The sequence below is a fragment of the Miniopterus schreibersii genome, assembly GCF_964146895.1.
Source record: "Miniopterus schreibersii genome assembly, chromosome: 4".
Taxonomy (NCBI): domain Eukaryota; kingdom Metazoa; phylum Chordata; class Mammalia; order Chiroptera; family Miniopteridae; genus Miniopterus; species Miniopterus schreibersii.
In genome coordinates, this window is record NC_138105.1 from 76002140 (window position 1) to 76024772 (window position 22633).

Below are 22633 nucleotides of genomic sequence, written 5' to 3' on the forward strand. Positions count from 1 at the left end.
TCGATTTTGAATTGCTCAGTTGGAATGGTAGTGAGCAGGAGGCCCAGGGACAGTCCCCTGAGCTGACTCTCACAGCCCAGGCCAGGGGCCATACTCACCATAGCCCCCACTCTTGCCAGACCCTCTCGATCCCAGGACAACAGGGTGTCCTGAGGCCTGCCACCCTCCTGACCCTCAGCACAATCACCTCCCCACTGACCCTGTCTCCACAAACTTGGCTTTGACTCAACATGTTTCACAGTTTTCTCACTAGACAGAGCACGAAACAGCACTTTTTAAAGAAGCTGTAGCTCCCAGAAGCACGGGGCTGCACATAGCCACGCAAGAGTCAGATGACTTCGGGACTCAAGCACCTTTCCTCCTCTCATCAGGCCTTTGAAACTCCCAATTCAACCCTGCCCCGAACATCAGCATAAACAGGTAGCACAATATCATAACAGAGCACTGAGCTAGAGTCTCAACACCTGAGGTCCAGCCCAGGCTCTGTCACTTAGCCCCCTGGTGGCTGGCCTTGGGCAAGTCACTTCACCCCGCTGATCCTCATCAGTAAAGCAAACAGGCAGACAAATGATTATTAGATGATCTCCAAGTTGCCTTCATGTACAGATGACCTAGGGCTCAAGCCCAGCTGGTCATTAACTTGTCTAAAGAGAGAGCAATGTATTTGCTTAGTCAGGGCAGTTTGTTGAAAATGTCCCTTGTCTCTGAAATTAATTGTGAAACTATAGACAGAAGACCCTTTGGTCAATATTTAAAATTCAGGGTCTTGAGTATTTACCTTAAATATATTTCTAGTTCTCTACTGCTGCATAAAATCCTTCTCATGACTTAGTGGCTTCATGCAGTAAATGATGATTATCCCGCACAGATCTGCGGGTTAACTGGGCTCAGCCACATGGTGCTTGCTCAGGGCTCTCTCATGCCGTTGCAGGCAGATGGCAGCTGGGGATGCAGTCCCTGAAGGCTCAGCAGGGCTGACCCACTCCCGTGGGCTAGCAGGGGAAGCTGTCTGCCAGCTAGCAGGCCACTCAGCCAGGGCATTGGGCAGAACACCAACACCAGGTCTTTCCACGTCTTTGGTTTTCTCCGGCAAGCAGTGGGTTCCAAGAGTGAGTCCCCAAAGGTGAGCGCGCCAGTAAAGGGAGGCAGAGACCACAAGCCTCCTCAGGCCTGGCCTTGAAGCCCCAGAACACCATTTTCACCACATCCTGTTGACCAAACAACTAAGGACAGCCCAGGTTCAAGGGGAGAGGAATTCAGTCTACCTCTTGATGAGGCAGTGTCCAGACCACATTGCAGAGGAGCATGTTCGTGGGAGAGTGGTTATGTCCAACTTTGAAAAATGCAATCTACCACAGTATGGTCTAAACCTGTCTGATAGAATGCACAGAAATGCATAGAAAAAACATCAGTAACACTTATTGCTGGGTGACAGAATTTTAAATTTCATTTGTCAAATGTTTGCACAGTGCTTACTATGTATCAGGTACTTTTTAAGCACCAGAACACCCATAAACTCATTTAATGCTCAGAAACTCATTTCAGCCACTACTATCACCTTCATTTTACAGATTGAAAACTGAGGCACTGGGAGGTTAAGGCACTTGCTTGGACCCACACAGCTAGGAAGTGCCAGAGCTGGATTCGAACTCAGGCAACCTGGCTCCAGAGTTCATATGCTGCAGTTAAGGTGAATGTTCATTTTTGTCTTTTTACTGATCTATGATTTCCACACTTTTAACAATGAACATGTATGACTTTACCAGTCAGAAAAGTGAATACTCACTGACATTGAGAAAAGAGGTCTATGCAAACAGCTCTGGAGAGTGAGCTGTGCATCTGTTCCGCCCTGAACGTGACATCACAGATGCCGCACTTCAGTTTAGACTGCAGGGCAGAGCAGGAGACTTCACGGTTCTAAAGGTGTTGTGGTGAAACCTGTTCTGGGGCTCGGGTGCTTGGCTTCTTCTGACTCGAATCTAACTGGACTCACTCAGGTGAGATCCTGCTGATGGCATCCCCGGCTGCAGAACCTCCACAGAAAATCTTTGCAGATCTTTTCAGGTAAACCACAAACACTTTCATAGCATAAGCATATCCTAAATCTTAAATGGAATATACTTACACTAAACATGTATTTGCTTTTTATCTGAAATTTATGTTTAACGGAGTATTTTTATTTGCTGATCCCAACAGCCCTGCCTGCAGTATCACTGAGGGCTCTGGGAATACCGAAGGCCTGCAAGGATGTGTGAGCTGCCAGGGCACAGGAGCAGGACTTTATGGAAGGATTCAGCTCCATGGTTTCCTCACTGGAGGCTGTGGGGGGCCGAAGTCTGAACCAGGAGCACCCTGATTGGGGCTGTTCTGAACTTGTGCCTGATCATTTAAAAACAGTCAGAAAAAGGTGAAGGGATTAAACGGTACAAATTGGTAGTGACAGAGTAGACAGAGATGTAGATTACAGCCCAGGGGATGTAGTCAGCAATGTCATGCTACTATGGATGGGGCCAGGTGGGTATTTGAAACATTGGGGGACCTCTCTGTCAAGCACATGATTTTCTAACCACTACACTGTATATCTGAAACTAATGCAGAAAAATATTAAATGTAAACTGTGATTGAAAAATAAAAATGAAAAATGGGAAAAAATAAGTCAGAGAATAAAATAAGTCAGAAGAGTTGGGCACCCGTTATCTGAGCCTCCTTCACTTCTACTGTACTCTCAGGGAGCACATCCTGCCTGTCACCCATTTCCTGTGCGGCCTGTGCGGGTGGCGATGAAGGGAGCCGATGAGGTCGAGATGGCCGCTGGACCACAGAGACGGTGGTGCTATGGGCTGCGGGGACACGGACAATGCAAAGCGCTGAAGGTCTAGTGGGAGGAGTTCTGATTAAATCGGGGAGTAATTTCGTTCCTCTCTATGGTTAAAGCCTGAGACGGATCACAGATTCCTTGTGGCCACACATATTTCAGGGGGCGCTTCTTGCCTGAAGGGTCTGAAAATGTCCTCTTCCTTGAGGTCGTGGAGGGGATTAATTTAACTCTGACACCAATGGCAATCCTATTCCCTGGGTAAGGGTCCAATCCAAGGACCAAGAGCATAGGATTTGAAACCTTGCCCCCCATTTGCTGACTGTATGCCTTGGGCATGTGATTTCACCTCTCTGAGCATCAGTTCTCCCTTTGCAGAAGAGAAGGCTCAGAACCCATGTCCGGTCCTTTCCATTCTTCCCAGCAAGCACTCCTTCCAGACCCTCAGGACCCCAGCAGAAGTACACCCCTCCCGAGGCCCGGGGCCTGAGACTGTGGGCACTCCACCTCTGCCTGCCTAGGGAAATTAGCACTCTGCTGGATGCCAGGTTGTGGCCCAGGAGTGCCTGGGGGCTCCCGCGAGGCAGCTGGTACTAGATCAAGAGCAGAGCCCAGACAAGAAAAGCAGGTGTCTCGCAAACATTTTTTATATGACAATAGTGAGTGAGCAGGAAGCTTACGGCCACCATCAGTGAGTAATGAAGCAATCTCAGAGGTGATGTGTTTCAGCGATTTAGTGTCTACACAATCCTCCGCTTGAGGGAAGCCATAATCTTGCCCTGCATGTATGCGTGTGTGCGTGTGTGTTTGTGTGTGTGTGTGTGTGTGTGTGTGTGTGTGTGTGTGCATGTGTTTCATCTGGATCTAGGAATTCCATTGGTCCTGAGCCCCAAGCCATATCATGGGTTCCCTGACTATTGCCCTCCTGGAAGGCCACAGAATGTCCAATCTTGTTCCCAGGATGGAGCTCCCAGGGTTAGCACTCTGGCCGAGTTCTGGGAGGGATCTGAATACAATCCAGATGTTTCCAAAGAGCTCTGGCAAGAGCTGTGCCATTGTGCTAGTTTAAGTACAAACAATCCCCATGCCCATCATTGCCCCACCGTCATTTTGTAAAGAGGCCAGCCACAGAGAACACTTTCATTATCTAATCATCTTAACTTGCATAATTATTTCCCTAAAAGTACAATTAGCAGATACGCCTCTGGGATTTAAAATATATAGATAGCACAGCCTAATACAAAAATTGTATCAAAAAAAGGGAGAAGAGACTGAAACACAAAAGAAAGGCAAGATTAATAGATCACGAGGAGGCGGAGGCAAAGGTGGGCAAGTAAGCAGAGCAGTGGCCGGAGAAAGGGGGTGCACAGAAAAGAGGAGGGCAAGGAGGGAAGGAGGTAGAGATAAGAATAGAGAGCGAGAGCTGCTTGCACGAAAAGTGGTGAACCCCGTGAAAATGATCATCAGCACCCTGCATCCCAGCAGCCTGAGTGGCTCTCCTGCCCACTTGCTGGCCTGAGAACCCATCAAAATCCACTGCAACCAGGATCTCCAACTCTGCTCCGCTTTCTCCGGCGCACTTCTGGTGTGGCTGTCCTGGCCCTGCCCCAGAACCTCCCCCACGGCCTCGTTCTCCAGGTTGACAGCTTGTCTGCTAAGCACTCTGCTTCCTAGGCATCGCTACTGGCTCCAGAGACCAGAGCTTCTAGAGAAGGGGCGCCACCCAGCGCCCCTGGCGGGCTTCTGGACACTCTACCGCAGTCTGAACCCTGTGGCCTGGGATCCCACTTGCCTGAGAATGGCCATCAGACATCACACTCTTCTCATTCTTTCTCCCATCCCTAGAGAGTCTCCCGGTGCCATTAAGAACATGCTTGGATAAGCTAAGGTTCGTGGCAGCCCTGAAATTCTTCACCTCCTGTGGGCATAGTGCGAACCAAGCCTGGAGTCTGACAGTTGGGCGGCAGAGTCCCAGCGCCAATTAGCCCTCACAACCACCCCCAGACCTCAGATGGAAGGTGAGAAGGAGAAGCGCTCTGCGATGTGGATGGGGGGCTGTGAATACGTGCTGACTGACAAGGCTGACACAGTGGATCTGCCAGGTCCTCCTGTACCTCCCCTGTCCTTCAGGATGGGGTGGTGACAGTTCCCTTGCTGCTGGCCCAGGCGGATGCAACTCTCCATGAAACCCTGCCCACAGTTCTGTACTTAGACCTTTTCTAATTTAACCCTTCTTAAATTATTTCCATTTGAATATGCCAGCTCTTTCCTGTGGGCTCTAATACAGGTAACATTTGATATGGGTGTTAACAGACGTTAAGAGGGGAAAGGAGTTCTATGGCCAGATGAGGGTGGAAAAGTCACAGTTAAGCATAACCGGGCTTCCCAGCTGCAGGGTATAGCCAAATAATGTACTGAGATATTAATGTGCTTTTCATCCACATTGCTGTAGGAGACTCAAAAGGATTGGGGTGTTCCCCAGTCCCCAACCAAGGAGTTGGCTAACCTTGTTCTGAGTCTGGTCTCCAGTGCCCACTGGCATTAACATCATAGTATGTTTCAGAGCCAGAATCACAGAAGGTGATACAAAACACAGAGATGATAAACCCCAACTGAGTTTTAGTTCAAGAACTGGTGACCACGAAAGGGGAAGGGTAGGATCCCCAGGCCCTTGGGCTTCCCTCAGAGCTGTAAGCACCTTAGGGAACTGCAGGGATTGAGTCTCAGGTCCTGCTGCCCCAGGGCAGAGATTTACTGGGTGAAAATGTGGCAGCCCTTCTAATTACAGGGGAATTGACAGGGAGGGGTGGAGAAATGTATATTTTTAGCTGTAGTGAAGAGAAAGGAGATCAAGAAAGAGATTTTTCTGTCGGAACTTTTCTCAACTCCTGCTCCTGAACTCAGCAGGTTCCCAACGTCTTAAACTTTAAAAAGTTTTGGAATGAAAGCCAGCGAATGAGCAAGAAACGGCTATGCACAGGGCTGGTGGGAGGGAGAAAAGTGGTTAACATCGCAGTCAGAATATTTGTTTTGGGGAGGCTCGTAAAACAGTGAAATGTGTTTACTGTTCAGTGTTGGAAAGCTAACAAGAAATAGATACAGAGGCAGGTGATGCTAACTGCCTTTGACACTGCTGATGGCCCTTTGGTTGGAACAAATTCACCCCGTGCCGCAACGCATTATTTCACACGTCCGTTGTCTTGAGATCCACCCTTTGCAAATATTCTAATGCCCGAGTTGACTCATCTGTCCACTTATTGACTTATCTGAAGGCAGACTGGTGTGGAGGAGCATCTGGCAAAAAGGACCCTAAAGGATGCAGGGGCTGAGGGCAGGGAAAGGTGAGGTCACTGGTGGACTCCCACCCAGCTCCAGGCCCTTGGACTGGGGCCATCCTGGGGGCCATCCTGGGGCAATGACTCACTCTGACCTGCCCTTACCACTCATTCAATCTTCACAAGGACACAAGGAAAGAAGAGATCTTCTTCACACTTTACAGACCAGGAACAGTATGTAGCTGTCTAGTGGCAGAGCTGACATTTGGCTGAAAGCCTGTGCACCCCCCGCTGCATGACCCTTTCCCTGTGTCCTGCTCGTTGAGAAAGAAAATCAAAGCTTCTTCCCTCCGGGACCTAAGCCAGGGACACACTCACCCATCTCTCATTCCTCTTGGGCCTACAGTCCTCCTCTGGAGATTCTCTCTGCCCTTGCCCAGCTTTGGACAGGCACAGGTGTTCAAATCCAGAAGTATGAGGATGTTAGCTTGCCTCCTGCAATTAGAATAATAGTGCTTATTTATGTTTTCCTAGCAATTAATATTTTTCAAAACATTTCAAATGTATTTTTAAAAACAAGTAGCATTCATATAGTCCAGGGATGCCAAGTCTGTTGACTGGTTACAGCTGCTCTGAGTTGAGATGTGTTCTGAGGTCAAGTCCAGGGTCAGTGGGAAAGATTCCAGAGGTTAGTGCATAAGATCATCTATGCATGGAGTAGAGTCATGTTATAAGCACATTTAATTCACTCAAATGCAACCATTCAGGCTCTATAGGAATGAAAAGAGAAAGAAATTTTAAAAGTGTAGATGATTCTATCCATTTTTACACTCAGTGAGCACATGCCCTAGCGTGTGCTCTCAGTCCTCTTATGTGTCTCCTGGTGTGAGGATCTCACCACACTAAGTGGGATCCCAGCCTTTGAAAAAAATAGCAAGTATTTTCATGCAACAGACCCCCATATGTGAGCCAGACACTTCATCCACATCGTAATGTTCAGACACTGGAGGAAATTTTTAAAAGGCCTGAGGTCTCCAAGATCACATGCCCTCCTAAGAGATTTTCAAGACTAATTTTGATTACCTACAATTGCTCATCCCTGTAGAACCCATCACTCATATCAGACAGAAATCTACCATCCTGGTGGTAAATGAGCACTGGGCTGGAATTTTACACCTGCCAGCTCCTCCATTTACTACTTTTGCAGTAACTTAGCAACTTCCTAAACATCCCTGCAGGCCTCATTGGAGATAGAAATCAGTACCAGGAGGTAGTCCCAGAGCCAAGACTGGGGAAATGCTCTAGCTATATTGTTTTTCCAAGTACTTAAGTTTATCTTTCCACCCCACCTTCTACTAGCTGAGCCAATTTGGGCAAGTCAGTGACCTTTCTGCATCTGTTTCCTTATCTTTAAAATGGGGCCAATAATCCATCACAGGATGGTTTCAAAGAACAAACCCAATCAGATAATGTAGAGAAAGTTACTTGGAATTGTAAAAAGCACTCTACAAATGTATTTTTGCTTTGCTTGTAGATGGTTTTCTGTTTGTGTTTTTAGGCCCCTGTTGTATATTAGAATGTAGACCTGATCCTGCCACTACCTGTTATCCTCTGTTATAGACTGAGTGTGCCCCTCCAAAATTCATATGGTGAAGCCCTAATCTCCAATGTGATGGGCCTTTGGGAGGTAATCAGAGTTAGATGAGATAATGAGGGTGGGGGCCCCCAAGATGGGATTAGTGTCCTTATAAGAAGATGAAGAGACTCAAGATCTCTCTACCTTATTTCTCTGTCTCTTTCTGCCTCTGTCTGTCTCTCTCTCTCTCTTTATGCCCACACCAAGGAAAGGCCATCTGAGGACATATCCAGGGAGAGGGCCCTCACCAAGCACCCAACCATGCTGGCACCCTTATATTGGACTTTCAGTTCATGGAATTTTTGTAGTAGTCAAGCTGACTAAGGCCCCTACACTGACCACCCATGCCCTCAGGGCAGAGACCACACACCAGCCTAACATACTAGGCCCTTCACAAGCTGGCCTCAGTCTATCTTTCCAGGCTCACCATCCTTCTCATTCCCACAAACACATCTTTAACTTCAGTTTCACAACATGCCATGCTTCAGATAACTCTTTTTCATTGTTCATGTTGTTCCCTCTGTTGGTGGATGATTCAGACTTCATGATCAACTCAAAAATTATTTCTCTGTGAGGCTGAATCAATCATTCTGTTGTCTATTGTGTTCATTATTACTGGGCATTTAAATACCCTTTTTACCCCAATTGACTGTGGTCAGCATGAGGAGCTCTCACTCCTTTAATTCATACCAACCCTTAGACTAGATCCCAGTAATCGATGGGTGGCCCTGGCTGGTGTGGGTTGGTTGGTTGGAGTGTTGTCCCATATACGAAAAGGTTACAGGTTTGATCCCCACTTGGGGTGCGTACAGAAAGGCAACTGATGGATGCTTCTCTCTCACATCACTGTTTCTTTCTCTCTCTCTCTCCCCCCCCTCTCTCAAATCAATAACCATGTCCTTAGGTGAGTATTAAAATAAATAAATATATATATGTATATATGTGTGTATATATATATAAATTGATGGGTGGATAAATGAAAGAAGGAAGGAAGAATCCATTATCATGTTATGTGTTTAAGGCTGTCTCCAGACTGAGAAAAATATGAATAGTAATTTGACGTGGAGATCCCTACCACATTTCCACTAATAGAGGAGAGTACAGATATGCTGAGGCAGCCAAAAACCTGAGGGTCTCCTCCCCATCCACCTGATTACTCAGTTTCCTCTATGCCCCTACCTGAGTCAAAACAAGCCTGGAAACCCCACTGAAAAGCAAAAAGAATTAAGTGTAGAAATAGAGCCCTCATGGTCATGATTAAGCTGAAGTACTAGGTATTTTTTTATTTTCATTTAAAAATCACCTATTGGACTTACATTCAACATGATACCTAGTGCAGGTTTTTTACAATATCCCCTCAAAATGCATACAAAGATACTGGGGGGGGGGGGAGTTATAACAAAGACAAATAATAGAGCTTTACAGGAAAGTAGATGGAAGTGTATCAGGGGGAAAAATAGCCAAGCTTCTTCTTATGATATAAAAGGTTCTGTGCCACATGAAACAAAGACTCTTTCTCTAATATAGGAAGATGCTTCATGCTTCCCCCACTGTCTGTCCTCTGACTCAGAGACTCAGAAGCCCAGGTCTATGCCAAGCTTGAATCTGAGCAACCCCTGGTGCTGATCTAGAGTCAGGCCAGAGAACTCATGCCGAATCTCCTTCCCCTCCTACAGGCCCCCAACCTTAAACCTGCATCTTTCTACATCTCTTCAGTAAGAACTCTTAGAAAGGACTCATCAGAAGTTCAGGGCAGCTAGGAAATGTCTTTTTTAATGTATCCCATCCATTCAGCTTATAGAGAACAAGGCAAATGGCAGCAGGAGAAGATACCGTCTAGGTAAATTATTACTAGAGTTTGGCATTTAGCCTAGAGGTTCTATGCATGAAAACAGCCAACAATGTTAAGTCTGGGAAGTGAGGATTAGAGATGTCACTTCAAGTGGACAAAGAACAGAGAAATATCTATTGACAAATCTTTAACAAATAAATAGTACAGATTTCAATTTGTTTGAAGATGAATACAGAAAACTAATTCAATGGAAAAAAAATTGCTAAACAAGAGAAATGGAATGGCATCTAAAACTCAAAGGAAGAACTTAGCTCGGAAAGATCACCTGCAGTAATCAGAAGAAAATTTCTGGAACTTTGTATCCTCAATTGAATGTAACGAGTCATTAGCTCTTATAAACAGAATGAAAAGAAGTTGAGATTTAAAAGATAATGAAACGAAAAGGGGAAATGAATAAAATATAGAAATGATTACAAATATTTTAGCGTTATAATGAACTAGATCTGGACAGATTATAAAAAACCTTTTAAAGCATTTTGAGTTCTCAAGAAAAGGAAATCTACAAAGGAGTGAGAGATGGAGAGACAGTAGCTTGAGGTAAGGAGAATGAAGAAAACAACACCAGGATTGCTTTGTAATTAAATTATTGTATCCACATTAAAATCAAGACACTAAACTTGTAGCCATTTATGTTAATTGGGAGGAATGAACTTGAAGAGCTCCTATTAAATCATAAGCTACCATGATTATGAATCAGCAGAAATAAAATATAAACATTACAATATCCATTTGAGAAAAACTACCAAACTCTGATTAACTAAATCAAAGAAAACTAAATAACCAGAGATATTCCCACGTTCATGGATAGGAAAACTCAACATTGTCAAGATGACAATTCTTCCTAACCTGACCTATAGATTCAATATAATTCAAATCAAAATCCCAGCAAGTTGTTTTGTGAATATCAATAAACTGATTCTAAAGAGGACTGACACCACTTGACTCTAAGATAATGTTAAACTATAGTAATCAACAAAATGTGGATGGCCTCAGTGAAAAAATGAACAACTGGAGCAGTAGAACAGAATACAGTCCCAAAATAGACCCATGCAAATATAGTCAACTGATTTCTAACAAAGGAGCAAAGGCAATATGATGAGGAAATGACAAAAACGTTACTAGAATAACCGGACATACATGCAAAAAAAATGAATCTAGACAAAGATCTTACATCTTCCACAAAAATTAACTCAAAATGGATTATAGTCTTAAATGTAAAATGCAAAACTATAAAACTCCTAGACGATAACATATAAGAAAACCTAGATGACGTTGGGTATGGTGATGCCTTTTTAAATACAACAACTAAGGCCTGATTCATTAAATAAAGAATTGATAGGCTGGACTTCATTACAATTAAAAAATTCCACTTTGCAAAGCAGGCTGGGAGAAAATACTGGCAAAAGACAAATCTTATAAAGGACTGTTATCTAAACTACTGAAAACTCATAAAACTCAACAATAAGAAACCAAACATTTGATTAACAAATGGACAACAACCTCAACACACACCTCACCAAAGAATATATACAGATGGCAAACAGCATGTGAAAAGATGTTCCACACCAGGCATGAGTTCTTGTTTTACTGTCATGATTCACAACCTACATTGCATATGCCGCATATATTACAACTTCTTACTACACAAAATTTTAAAACAAAAGAGAAATTGCAAGACATTTTTAAATATGGCATCAGAATTAAACAAAAAAATTAAAAAAGCAGTTCTGACTCTACTTAAAAAAAAAAAAGCTATGGAATGCACATGCTAAAAAGCCTTTTCTACAGTCAGTTTCCACCCAACAGTGGGGATACATCCTGAGAAGTGCATCATTACGTGCTTGTGTTGTGTGAACATCCCCGAGGGCACTAACACCGACCCGGACGGCACAGCCCGCCACCCGCCCAGCCTGATGCCGCAGCCTGCTGCTCCCGGGCTACAGGTCTGTACGGCACGTCGCTGTACAAACGTCACAAGGTCAAGTGGAGCACAAGACAAAAGGAGCGAACAAGAGGCACGGGAAACGCGTGCCGCGGGAGGCTGCCACCCGCGTGGCCCTGCACACTTGTACAGCAAACTTCGCTCTATAGGCAGGAAGAGTACATTCTAAAATCATGATTATAGTATAGTGAATACGTAACCCAGGAACACAGTTATTATCAAGTACTGCCCTGTGCATGAGTCTACGTGCTTCGCTTGTACACGACCGGCAGGGCAGCAGGCTTGCTCACAAGGCCGCACCACAAACGCCGGGGCAGGGCGAGGCGCTGGACTTGAGGATGGCTACGACATCGCTAGCGATGGGAATCGTTCAGCTCCATGATAACGTGATAGGACCGCCGTCATTAACTGAAATACTGTTATGCAGGGTGCGACTGTAAATGGGAACGTCCGAAGGCTCCAAGGGAGGTAACAGAACACATTATGGCTACGGAAGGCGGTGAAGGGGGGAAGCAGCATAATTGGTGCTCCTGGAGAGATAAAAGCAACCAGAATGCACGGAGCAGCAGCACCCAAAGACAAAATTGATGCAAACTCCTGATAGGAAGAACTACTGAAGTTGCCAGACCAAAGGGGTCACGGGGAATTTTAAAAAATGATAGAGATTAACCTCTTCCTGCCTCCCCCTTTCACCCCCCCCCTTCCCTCTGAGAGCCCTCAGTCTGTTCCATGCTTCCATGTCTTTCCATTTATTTTGTTCACCAGTTTGTTTTGCTCATTAGATTCCACATATAAGTGAGATCCTGTGGTATTTGTCTTTCTCTAACTGGCCCACTTCACCCAGCACAATACTCTCCAGGTCCCGCCATGCTGAAAAAAAGGGGGAACGTCTGTAATACTTTCAACAATGAAGATAAATTTAAAAAGTAAAAATAAAAAGTGATAAAGAAATATCTTAGTGAAAATGATTAATTTCAAGAATAAAACAAAGAATTACATAAAATCTAGTCAAGGAAAATAAAATAGTCCTAGCCAGTTTGGCTCAGTGGTTAGAGCGTCGGCCCTCAGGCTGAAGGGCCCCGGGTTCGATTCCGTACCTCGGTTGCAGGCTCCATCTCCAGCCCTAGTGAGGTTGGGGCTCGTGTAGGAGGCAACAAATCAATGTGTCTCTCTCACATCGATGTCTCTCTTTCTCTCTCTCTCTCCCTTCCACTCTCTCTGACAGGCAATGGAAAAAATATCCTTGGGTGAGAAGAAAAAAGGAAAATAACTGTCCTTAAAAAAAGATAGTTACCTAACCTCAGAGTGTACTTCCTAGATTTAAATGTCAAAGGAAGCAGAATAATTGCAACAGAGCTTTGAGAGAAAAGAGTTACTACCTGAGAATTCTGTGCTACTTAAGTTGTTATTTACATGTAATGGTAACAGAAAATACTCATATATATACAAGGACCAAAAAATATACCACTCACAAAAATCCTTTTGAAGGAAATAAAAACTAGTTAAAGACAAAACAACTGACAAAAAGAAATAAAAGTAAAGATCTCAACAATGAAGAAGGCATGTTATATAAGGACTGGTAAATATTGAAATCATTAAGACAAAGATTTAAATGAAAACATTAGCTCTCAATGTAGCTATAAAACAAAAGGAAATGTCAAAAAATACCAGAAAATAATATACATAATGTAAAATGACAGCAAATACACAATAATTAACTGATCCAAACATTACAGATTAAGTTGACACACACTCTGGGTAAGAGAGTAATTGATGAGAGAAAGTAAAATATACTAATTTCTAAATAATACATAAGAAGGCATTAGATAATATTGATAGCATTAGATATTTAGATATTAGATAATACTTAATTGACATTGATAAAAGAAAGTTAGGGGAGCAAGTACGGCCTTTCAAAGGTAAAATTACTAGAGAAGAAAATAAAAGGAAGGCTAATTAATTTACCAAAACTAAAACAAAGGGTATATATTTTAAGTATAAAAATGGGGGCAAAGGGGTGCATCTATAATACTTTCAACAATAAAGATAAATTAAAAATAAATAAATAAATAAATAAATAAAATGAGTCTCTTGTTGGCAGCATAAAAAAAAATAAAGTGAGTCTCTTTTAGGCAGCAAAAAAACCAACGAGATGACAGAAGTAGAACAAAACTTATCTGTGATAGTAATAAATAATATGATACACTCACCTGCTGAAATTAAGAAGCTCAGGTTGGATTTTTAAAAGAATCCAATTATGAACTATCTCCAAGACATACATTTTAAATGACACAGGAAGAGTAAAAATGAAAAATGAACGAGAATGTACCAGGCTAATGTGAAAAAAGAGAAAGCCGAGGCCATACGATTAGTTTTAAAGTGGAACTCAATGCTGTGTGCAATAAAAGATAAAGAGGCTCATGTTTTATTAATAAAGGGCAAAATCCACAACACAGGTAAAGTAGTATAAAACTTCTATGTTTTGAATAACGTAGCATTGAAATACGTGAAATAAACACTATTTTCAATACAAGGAGAAGTTGGCAGAAATATATCAGAAGTATAAGATTTCTTAACACATATTTTAGGGCCTTGATAGAATAAATAGGAAAATAGAAAAACTTGAATAATGTAATTAAGAAGATCGATTTAAATTCTTCATTAAACCTGGCACTTTATAGAGAACACACTTCCTTTTCCAGTGTCCATGAAAATGCATAAAATTTGACCACAGAATGGGCCCGAAAGGAAACCTCAAAAATTTATTCAAAAGCAAAAACAACCATCTTCATCCTCTGTTTTATACTATAAATAAGACCAGAAAACCAATCAATGAAGATGCACATGTATAAAAAATCAACCAGAAACTGTAAAATATCCTCCTAAGAAATTATGGAACTAAGGAGGAAATCAATGGTACAACTAGAGAAAACTTCTATAAAAGGAGAAACAGACCATGTTCCCCAATAAAACGATTCAACATTGTAATGAGGACACCTCTTTGCCAAATTTAATTTATACATTGTAATGCCATTCTAAAATTTATATATAAATGAGTTAACTGATGGGCTTTATTTTTAGAATAAAAAAGATTTTGAAAAATAAGATGAATGGAGGAGAGACCAGCACTGTAAATTATTGAAATAAATGAAAATGCTAAAAACGACATTTAAAGAAGCTATTGACACAAGAGAAAATTTTATTTCAAGGTCTAAGCATATATAAAATTTTGATATATTTACATAATGCTTCAGACCCATGAGGAATGACTATTATTATTATTAAATGGTGCTGACATAATTGATCAACAGAGATCCAAGTGTGAGGGAGGATTGGGTACTTCTGAGAGCTGTGAGGAAGAATCTTTGCCATGTCGCTCCCCTAGCTCCTGGTGGTTTGCTGGCCATCTTTGGCACCCTGGCTTGTAGAAACATCACCCCAGCCCCAAACTCTGCCTTCATCTTCCCATGGAGTTCTCCCTATGTGTGTGTCTGTGTCCAAATTTTCCCTTTTTAAAAAAATACAGCAGTCACATTGGATTTGGACCCACCTTAATGACCTCATTTTAACTTGACTACCTCTCTAAAGACCTTATATCTAAATAAGGTCACTTTCTAAAGTATTGGGGGTTAGGATTTCAATACATGAATTTGGGGGGACACAATTCAACCCATAGCAGAAAGAAAACTGGAAAACTGCATTTAACTGATGTTTCCTCTAAAGGCATGCCCCAGTCCACACGGCACATGGGAAATAGAGTTCAAGAAGAAAGCAAGTCTTGCCCAGCTGTTGGTTGGACCACCATCCAGTTCACCAAAAGGTTGCCAGTTCAGTTCCCAGTCAGGGCACATAACTGGGTTGTGGGTTTGATCTCCAGTTGGGGCACTTATGGACAGTAATAGATCAATGTTTCTCTCTCACATGATGTTTTTCTCTCTCTCTCTTTCCTTCCCTCCCTCTTTTAAAGAAATAAATATAGCCCGGCTGGCTTCTCTCAGTGGTTGAGCATCGACCTAGGATCCAGGAGATCACTGTTTGATTCCCAGTCAGGGCACATGCCCGGGTTGCAGGCTTGATCCCCAGCAGGGGGCGTGCAGGAGTCAGCCGATCAATGACTCTCTCATCACTGATGCTTCTATCTCTTTCTCTCTCTCCCCCCTCCTCTCTCTGAAATCAACAGACATTTTTTTTAAAAAAGAAAGATATACATATATATGTATATATATCTGGCAACATTTTTCCAAATCTGAATAAAACATTTGCCAAGCTCAGCAACATTCACACAGGACAAATAGAAAACTTCACTGAGGTATATATATCACAATCAAATTGCTGAAAAAAAATAAAGATAAAGAAAATACTTTTAAAGCAACCAGAGGAAAAGGCACATTGTCAACAGGGGAACAGAACAAGAATAGGCTGACTTCTTATCAGAAAAAAATCAAGAAGAGAAAAAACAAGGATATATCTTTCAAGTGCTGAGAGGATTAAAAAAACAAAAACAAAAAAAAACTTCAGAGATTCTTTATCTAGTGAAAATATTTTTCGAAACTGAAAGTAAAATAAAGATATTTTCAGGTCCTTGAAAGCAGAAGGAATCCATCCCGCACAGAACCACACCACAGGAAATGCTGAAAGAGGTTGTTTAGGCTGAAGGGACGTGCTCCCAGGTGGAAGCTTGAATCCAGAGGAAGGAAGGAAGAGCACTGAAAATAGTAAATATATGGGTAAGTTTTCATATTATTCTTTTCTTTACAGTCTTTAAAAGAAAATCAACTGAAGCAAAGTAATAATAATGTACGGCGGGGGTTATAAAATATGTAGAATTAAACATATGACAACAATAGAACAAAGGACATTAGGGGTAAGTGGAATTATACATTTTGTAAAGTTCTTACATTAAACAAAAGATGGTACAGTATCAATTTCAGGTAGACTGTGATTAAGTTAAGAATGCATATTATAATTCCCAGACAAAAGACTTTTTAAAAAAATCCAAAGTCCTATAGCTATAAAGTGAATAGAGAAGATAGATTAAAAATATTTTATTAGCCCAAAAGGAGGCATAAAAGGACAAGGGAAAAAAAGAACAGAGGGGAAAAATTTTTTTAAACAAATAGCAGAAGGTAACTCTCACTGACCACGGAAGCAGTGGCCTGAGACAGAACAGAGTCTGAAACCCGGGCCTACCACGTGCTATCTGGTGACCTTGGTAAAGTGTCTGAGCCTGCCTAAGAATTTTCCTTATCTGTAAACAATAGTGCCCGTGTGCCAAAATTTCTGTATGAATTTTTTAAATGTTTTTATTGATTTGAGAGAGAGAAGGGGAGAGTTTTGTGCAGTTTTCTCTGCTAGCAATGCTTGGAGGGCAAGGCGCCCACTCCATTCATATCCCATATACACTGTTGAATGAATGTGGGAATGACTATAGTACCTGAGGTCCGTGAACAACCCTTTGCAGGGCCCCGCTCTGTCCCCTTTGCCTCACAGCCTCTCAGATACTGAGACTGTGCCCGCAGTGCTTACCTGCATGCACGCTGCTGGGACCTGCGATTTCCTCCATTCTCTGCCAAGGGCTTGCTCACCCGCTCCCCTGCCAGGGGTAGGACCCGCCCTGGGGAAGCAGACCAGAGCCCAGAAGGGAACAAAGGCCAGGGCTCTAAAGTGTGAGGCAGGCACACCCTTCCGTAGGCAGCCCCCTCGAAGAAAACACCAGAAAGACCTCAGAGGGATTGTGCCCAGATGTTTCTATCTCATCCCCCCGTTTGCTGCCGCCTCCAAAGCTGCTAATTAGAGTCGGAGAAAACAAAGCAAAGGAGCTATGGGGATTTCCCAAATTGAAAGAAAATTGCATCTCATGAAAATGTGCACACACACTCACATCCACAAAGCATACGCAGAGTATGGGTTACATGAATTCCCACACCACTGGATCATTTATTCAGTTCCCATTCCCACGCCGTTGAGACGAGCTGAAGTACAAACCAGCCATCACAAGTGACAAATAGCGCTAGTGCCTTTATCCACCGTGAACACGGCGTTAAGTCCCTCAGAGAGGCATGTAATGAAATCCACTCATGGTTCAGGGTGCCCAGTCCCTACCTGGGGACTTGTGGGCTGCCCTCACCACTCCGTGATATTACTCAAAAGGGCAAATCGTAGACTGCCTTACACCCCCCGTCCTTCAGAGGGACAGATACGATTAAATCAGCCCTGCGCAACAGAAATATAATGTAAGCCATACAGGAAATTACAATATTTCCAGTAATCAGCACACAAAAAGTAAAAACATAGATTAAAAAAATAAAATTAACTTTTAGAATACATTTTATTTAACCCAATAATAATCCAAAATACTATCATTCAACATGAAACTAATGTTTTAAAAAATTATTAGTGAGATGTCTACTTTTTTGTGCTAAGTCTTTGAAATCCACTGTGTGTTTTACACTGACAGCACATCTCAGTCTGGACCAGCACAATTCAAATGCTCAGTAGGTATATGTGGTTAGTGGCTACCACGTTGCATAGTACATATCTAACCATGAGTGAATAAATAAATGAGTGTGTGAATGAGTGAATGAATGAATGACTCTGAAACCACTGGCCGCTCCTCAGGCCTATCACATATGCTGGCTGGAAACGTCACAACTACTACAAGTCTGAAAATACCTCGCCTTACTCATACAGCAATTCACTCCTTTCCAGAGTTTGTTCACATGCACCCTTTCATCCCCATGCCAGCCGGTGAAAGGGGTAGGAGTCGGCACAAACTGCAGGATCCCAAGCCTGGAAGACAGCCCCACTCCCACCCTGCCACCCTCTCAGCTGTGGGCAGAAATCTTGTTCTGTTGAAACTCTCTCCTCTTAGGTCTCCATGGCAGGAGCTGCTCACCTGCGCTGACTGCATTCTAAGTGCTGTGTGTCTTGTTACTTACCTCGAGAGGGCACCAGGCCACGACTGATTCCAAAGGCAGCCAGTGCCATGGATGTTCCATGGAGGAAGTGCCTTCCTGAAGCATGTGATAATTCTCAACCCTGCACCATAAACGGACCTCTACAGTTTATCAAGGACTTGTACTCACATCTCTAACACACTCATACACACACACACATACACCCAGTCACACACCCCTCCCAGGACCAGGCCAGACCAGCCGTGCCTCTGCCTAGAGGTCAGTTTCAGGATGGGGGGGTCTCAGATCCCAGACTGGAATCCGGCAGGATGTTTCACCTGGAACACAGGGGAGGGCCAGCTAGTGAGGGGACACACATAGGTCGTGAGGCACAAAAATCATGTTTGTAAAGAAAGAGAAGGCCAAGGTGGCTGGATTGTCACCATCAGAGGGAAAAATGCCACAAGATGGGGTGAGAAACAGAGGCAGGACCTGGTCAGCCAGGTAGGCCTGGGAAGTAAAATTAATCCTAGAAAGTCTGCAGAAACAGGAAACGCATTAGTGGTTGCCAGGGGCTGGAGGAAGGAGAGATGGGGAGTGACCATTTAAGGGTGTGAGGTTTCCTTTGGGCTGATGAAAATGTTCCGGAACTAGATAGTGGTCATGGTCACACAACACTGTGAATGTACTAAATGCCACTGAATTGTGCACTGTAATAATGGTCAAAATGATAGATCTCATCTTACGTGTGATTTACCACAATAAAAAAAAATAGTGCTAAAACTCAAACTCACGGTTTCTCATTAAGTCCAGCTCCCACTCCCCTGAATGCCCTGCCACGCCCTCGGGGAGGCGCATTTCACTAGCAACGGAGGTGCCTGGCCAAAGAAACCGAGAACCACCAACTGTGGAGCCTAGAAGATTTACTGCAGACTGTCTCCTACAGAATATGGGGCTTGTTCGGGCGATGGATATAATGTTAAGGGTAGGGTCCTAACATACTAACTCCACTCCTTGGCTCATTAGGGAACTTGAATCTTTGAAATTTGTAAACCCTTCCTGACGTTATTTATATGTTCGGCTTGCGCGACACTTCTTGGGGATAAAGAGTTGCATAAATTTATGCTACTCACTGGGCAAAACGGGATTCCCTTTAGTTCTCCTAAAATTATCTCCTGTCAAATTTGATGGGGATGGAAGAAGAGGAATTTACGTCTAAGATGGTCAGCTAACCTTTCATCTCACCCTCCGTTAGACATGATCTTTCCAGACTTAAGAACCCCATTGTTCCCCGTCCCTCTTGATCAATTTAGTTGCCTTCCCTACAGTTTTACCTATGTGTCCTACATCGCCCTGAAAGGGGAGTCATTAGATTCTCCCGAAATACTAGAAGGAAGGCTAGAAGAAGCAGCATCTACCATTTCTAGATCTACTATAGGCTCGGCCCATCAGATGCACCAGTGAATTTAATATCTGAGTCCTCTTTGTAGGTTTACAGGCCCCTGTACAACCCAGCTCCTCCCTTCCTCTCCAGCCTCATCTCACATCCCTCTGCTCCACACTTGCAGTGCTCCAGGCACCCTGGCTTTTTCCAAATGCATCAAGATTCTTTGACCCTCACAGCTCTTGCAGATGTTCCTCCTTTAACAGAAGAGAAATGGTGCCTGTTTTGAAGAAAACACTCCATACGTATTTGTTGAGCAATGGCTCAAAGCTTAATCATATTCTAGGCACTTGGAATTCAGAGATGAACGAAACAGTCTCTGCTCTCCAGGAATTCTCTACCTAGGGGGAAAGGCAGGAAAGGAAATCAATGAGTAATAACTACAGGCTACAACTGCACTCATACTATCATCATAGTATGATGTGATGATATCATTTCAGAGTTGGGGAGCACAGAAGAAGGCCATGTGACCCAGGTGAGGGGCATCAAGAAAGGCTTCCTGGAGGAGGTGGCATTTGACATGCTTGTGGAAGGATAAGTAGGAGTTGTCCAGTGGGGAAGAAGAAACCCCTTCCAGGCAGCACAAACTACATGACCAGAGACACTGAGGAGTGAGAGGGATCTGTGGGTGATTGGAACTGAGGGTACATGGCAGAAGATGAACCTAGGAGGCAGGTAATGAAGGACCTCAAGCAGCCACACCTTTTCAGAACCTCCTCTGAGCCCAGCACCAAAACAAGTACTAATGAGGGCAAGGAACAACCTGGCCTCCAAGAGCGTGGAACCCGCCAGTGGAGCTGCTGCTGTTAATACTGTAGACTTACACGGGTTCTTTCATCTCCCTGCCATCCCTCCCTGCCCTCCCGACCCCACCGCCATGGCTGCCCAGGCTGGGAGCCGCAGCCAGACGCCTCGGCAGAGAGCGGTTAGTAGTAATTCAAAGGCTGTTTTTCCTCCACACTTTGTAGCAGTTCAGAAAGGAGAGACACAGCCATAAATTGTGTACAGAGAGGACGATGTGTCACCAAAGGGGCCATTACCTCTTTAGAAGTCAAGCAACATAGATTAGAATGGAAATTATTTGGGATCTTCATCAGCCGGCTGAAATTGTTCAAGGCTCAGCAATTCACTGAGGTTTGCTGCCAGGTCGTTGATTTTAGTGGTGTACATGTGAGTATGTAAGAGTGTGTGTGTGAGAGAGAGAGAGAGAGAGAGAGAGAGAGAGAGTGTGTGTGTATGTGTGCGCGCTCGCACGCTCATGTATATGCTCCACATTATGCTGAGGCTCTAAACAAAGAAGAAAAAAACAGAGACCACTTCAAGCTCTCTGCAAGCTGAGATTGTCCTCAAAATCTGGGCCTGGGAGTTTGCAGCCTAATTCAGTCCAGCAAAGTCCTCCAGGACCATAGGGAGGTCCCACAGGACAGAAAACCATGGAGAGAGAGAAGGCTCAGTGTGAAATTTGTGGGAAACACTCCCAGGACATGGAAAAGGCTACAGCCAAGGACAGGACAACCTAGATACCTGAGGACATCTTTAGAGACAAGGCCTCAGACCCAGGCTCTCATCCCTGGGTCTAATGGTGCCTCGACCCCACCTGGCCTGGGATCCAGTTGCTCATCTGCTGGACTCCTGGGTCAGGGCAGGTGTCTAAGAGTAAAAACAGAATAAAAGCTGACCTTTATCAACTGCTTACTATGTGCCAGGCTCTATGGTATGTGTTTTACATGCATTATGTCATTTGAGCCTGTGAACTAGGTTCTGTTATGATCCGTTAATAGATGGGCAAATTGAAGTTCACCGTGATTAAATGACTTATGCAAGACTACAGAATCCATCACAGGGCAGCCAGGATTCAGTCTTGAGTCTTACTTTAGAACCATGCACAGAATTGGATCTTGACAGTTCAGCCTAGTGTCCAGGACCTGGCCATGGAGAGTATAGACCTGTAGCACAGAAGTTAAAACTCAATTTCTGGGGCTGGACTATTCAGTTCAACTCTGATAGTCACTAGCTATGTACTTTCATCTCTGTGGCTCAGTTTTCCCATATATAAAATGGGTACAATCCACTTCATAGAACTTTAATAGAGATTGAAATGAAGTAATATATGTAAAGTCATTTGAGTACCTGACACATGTAAATGTTCAATAGTGAGTATCTGAAACAGAGGGAATTTTAGGAGGTTAAGAAGCCAAATAGAAAAAAATGAAACAACACAGAGATTAGTGACTACAAGAAGCCACCAACAGCCTGGGCTTGTGGGAGAGGGGAGGAGGCTGGGTTAAAGGACCCAGGAACTTGGGTCATCTGGCAGGCCTGGACTTCTGGCAGACCTACTCACTGAGGACTGAAAACCTAGAAGAGAGGCAGCAGGTGTCAGAAACTCTGCCCAAGGCAGAGAGAGAGAAATACCCTGGCCCCTTCCTCCTGGCCCCCTCTCCTGCCAGTGCCTCCCATGAGCTGAGACCAACCACAGACCTGCTGGCCCAGAGCTTGGGAAATCCGGCCTGTGGGGTCAGCCTCTGCCAAAGAGCAGAGCAGGGCCAGGGCAGCGACAAGTCAGAGGGCAGCAGGCTCAGGAAGGACCTCCATGGTTCGAAGGACAAATCTGCACTCCCTAGCGTGGCCCCCAGCAGCCTGCCTCTCTGTTCCGACAGGCCTCTTTCAGCTCCCATTTGTGCCAGCCTCAGAGGCTCCACTCAGGCCTCCGCCTATCCCTCTCCTCCCACTCTTGGTCTTCTCATCGCTTCCTCATTCAGCTCAAATGTCA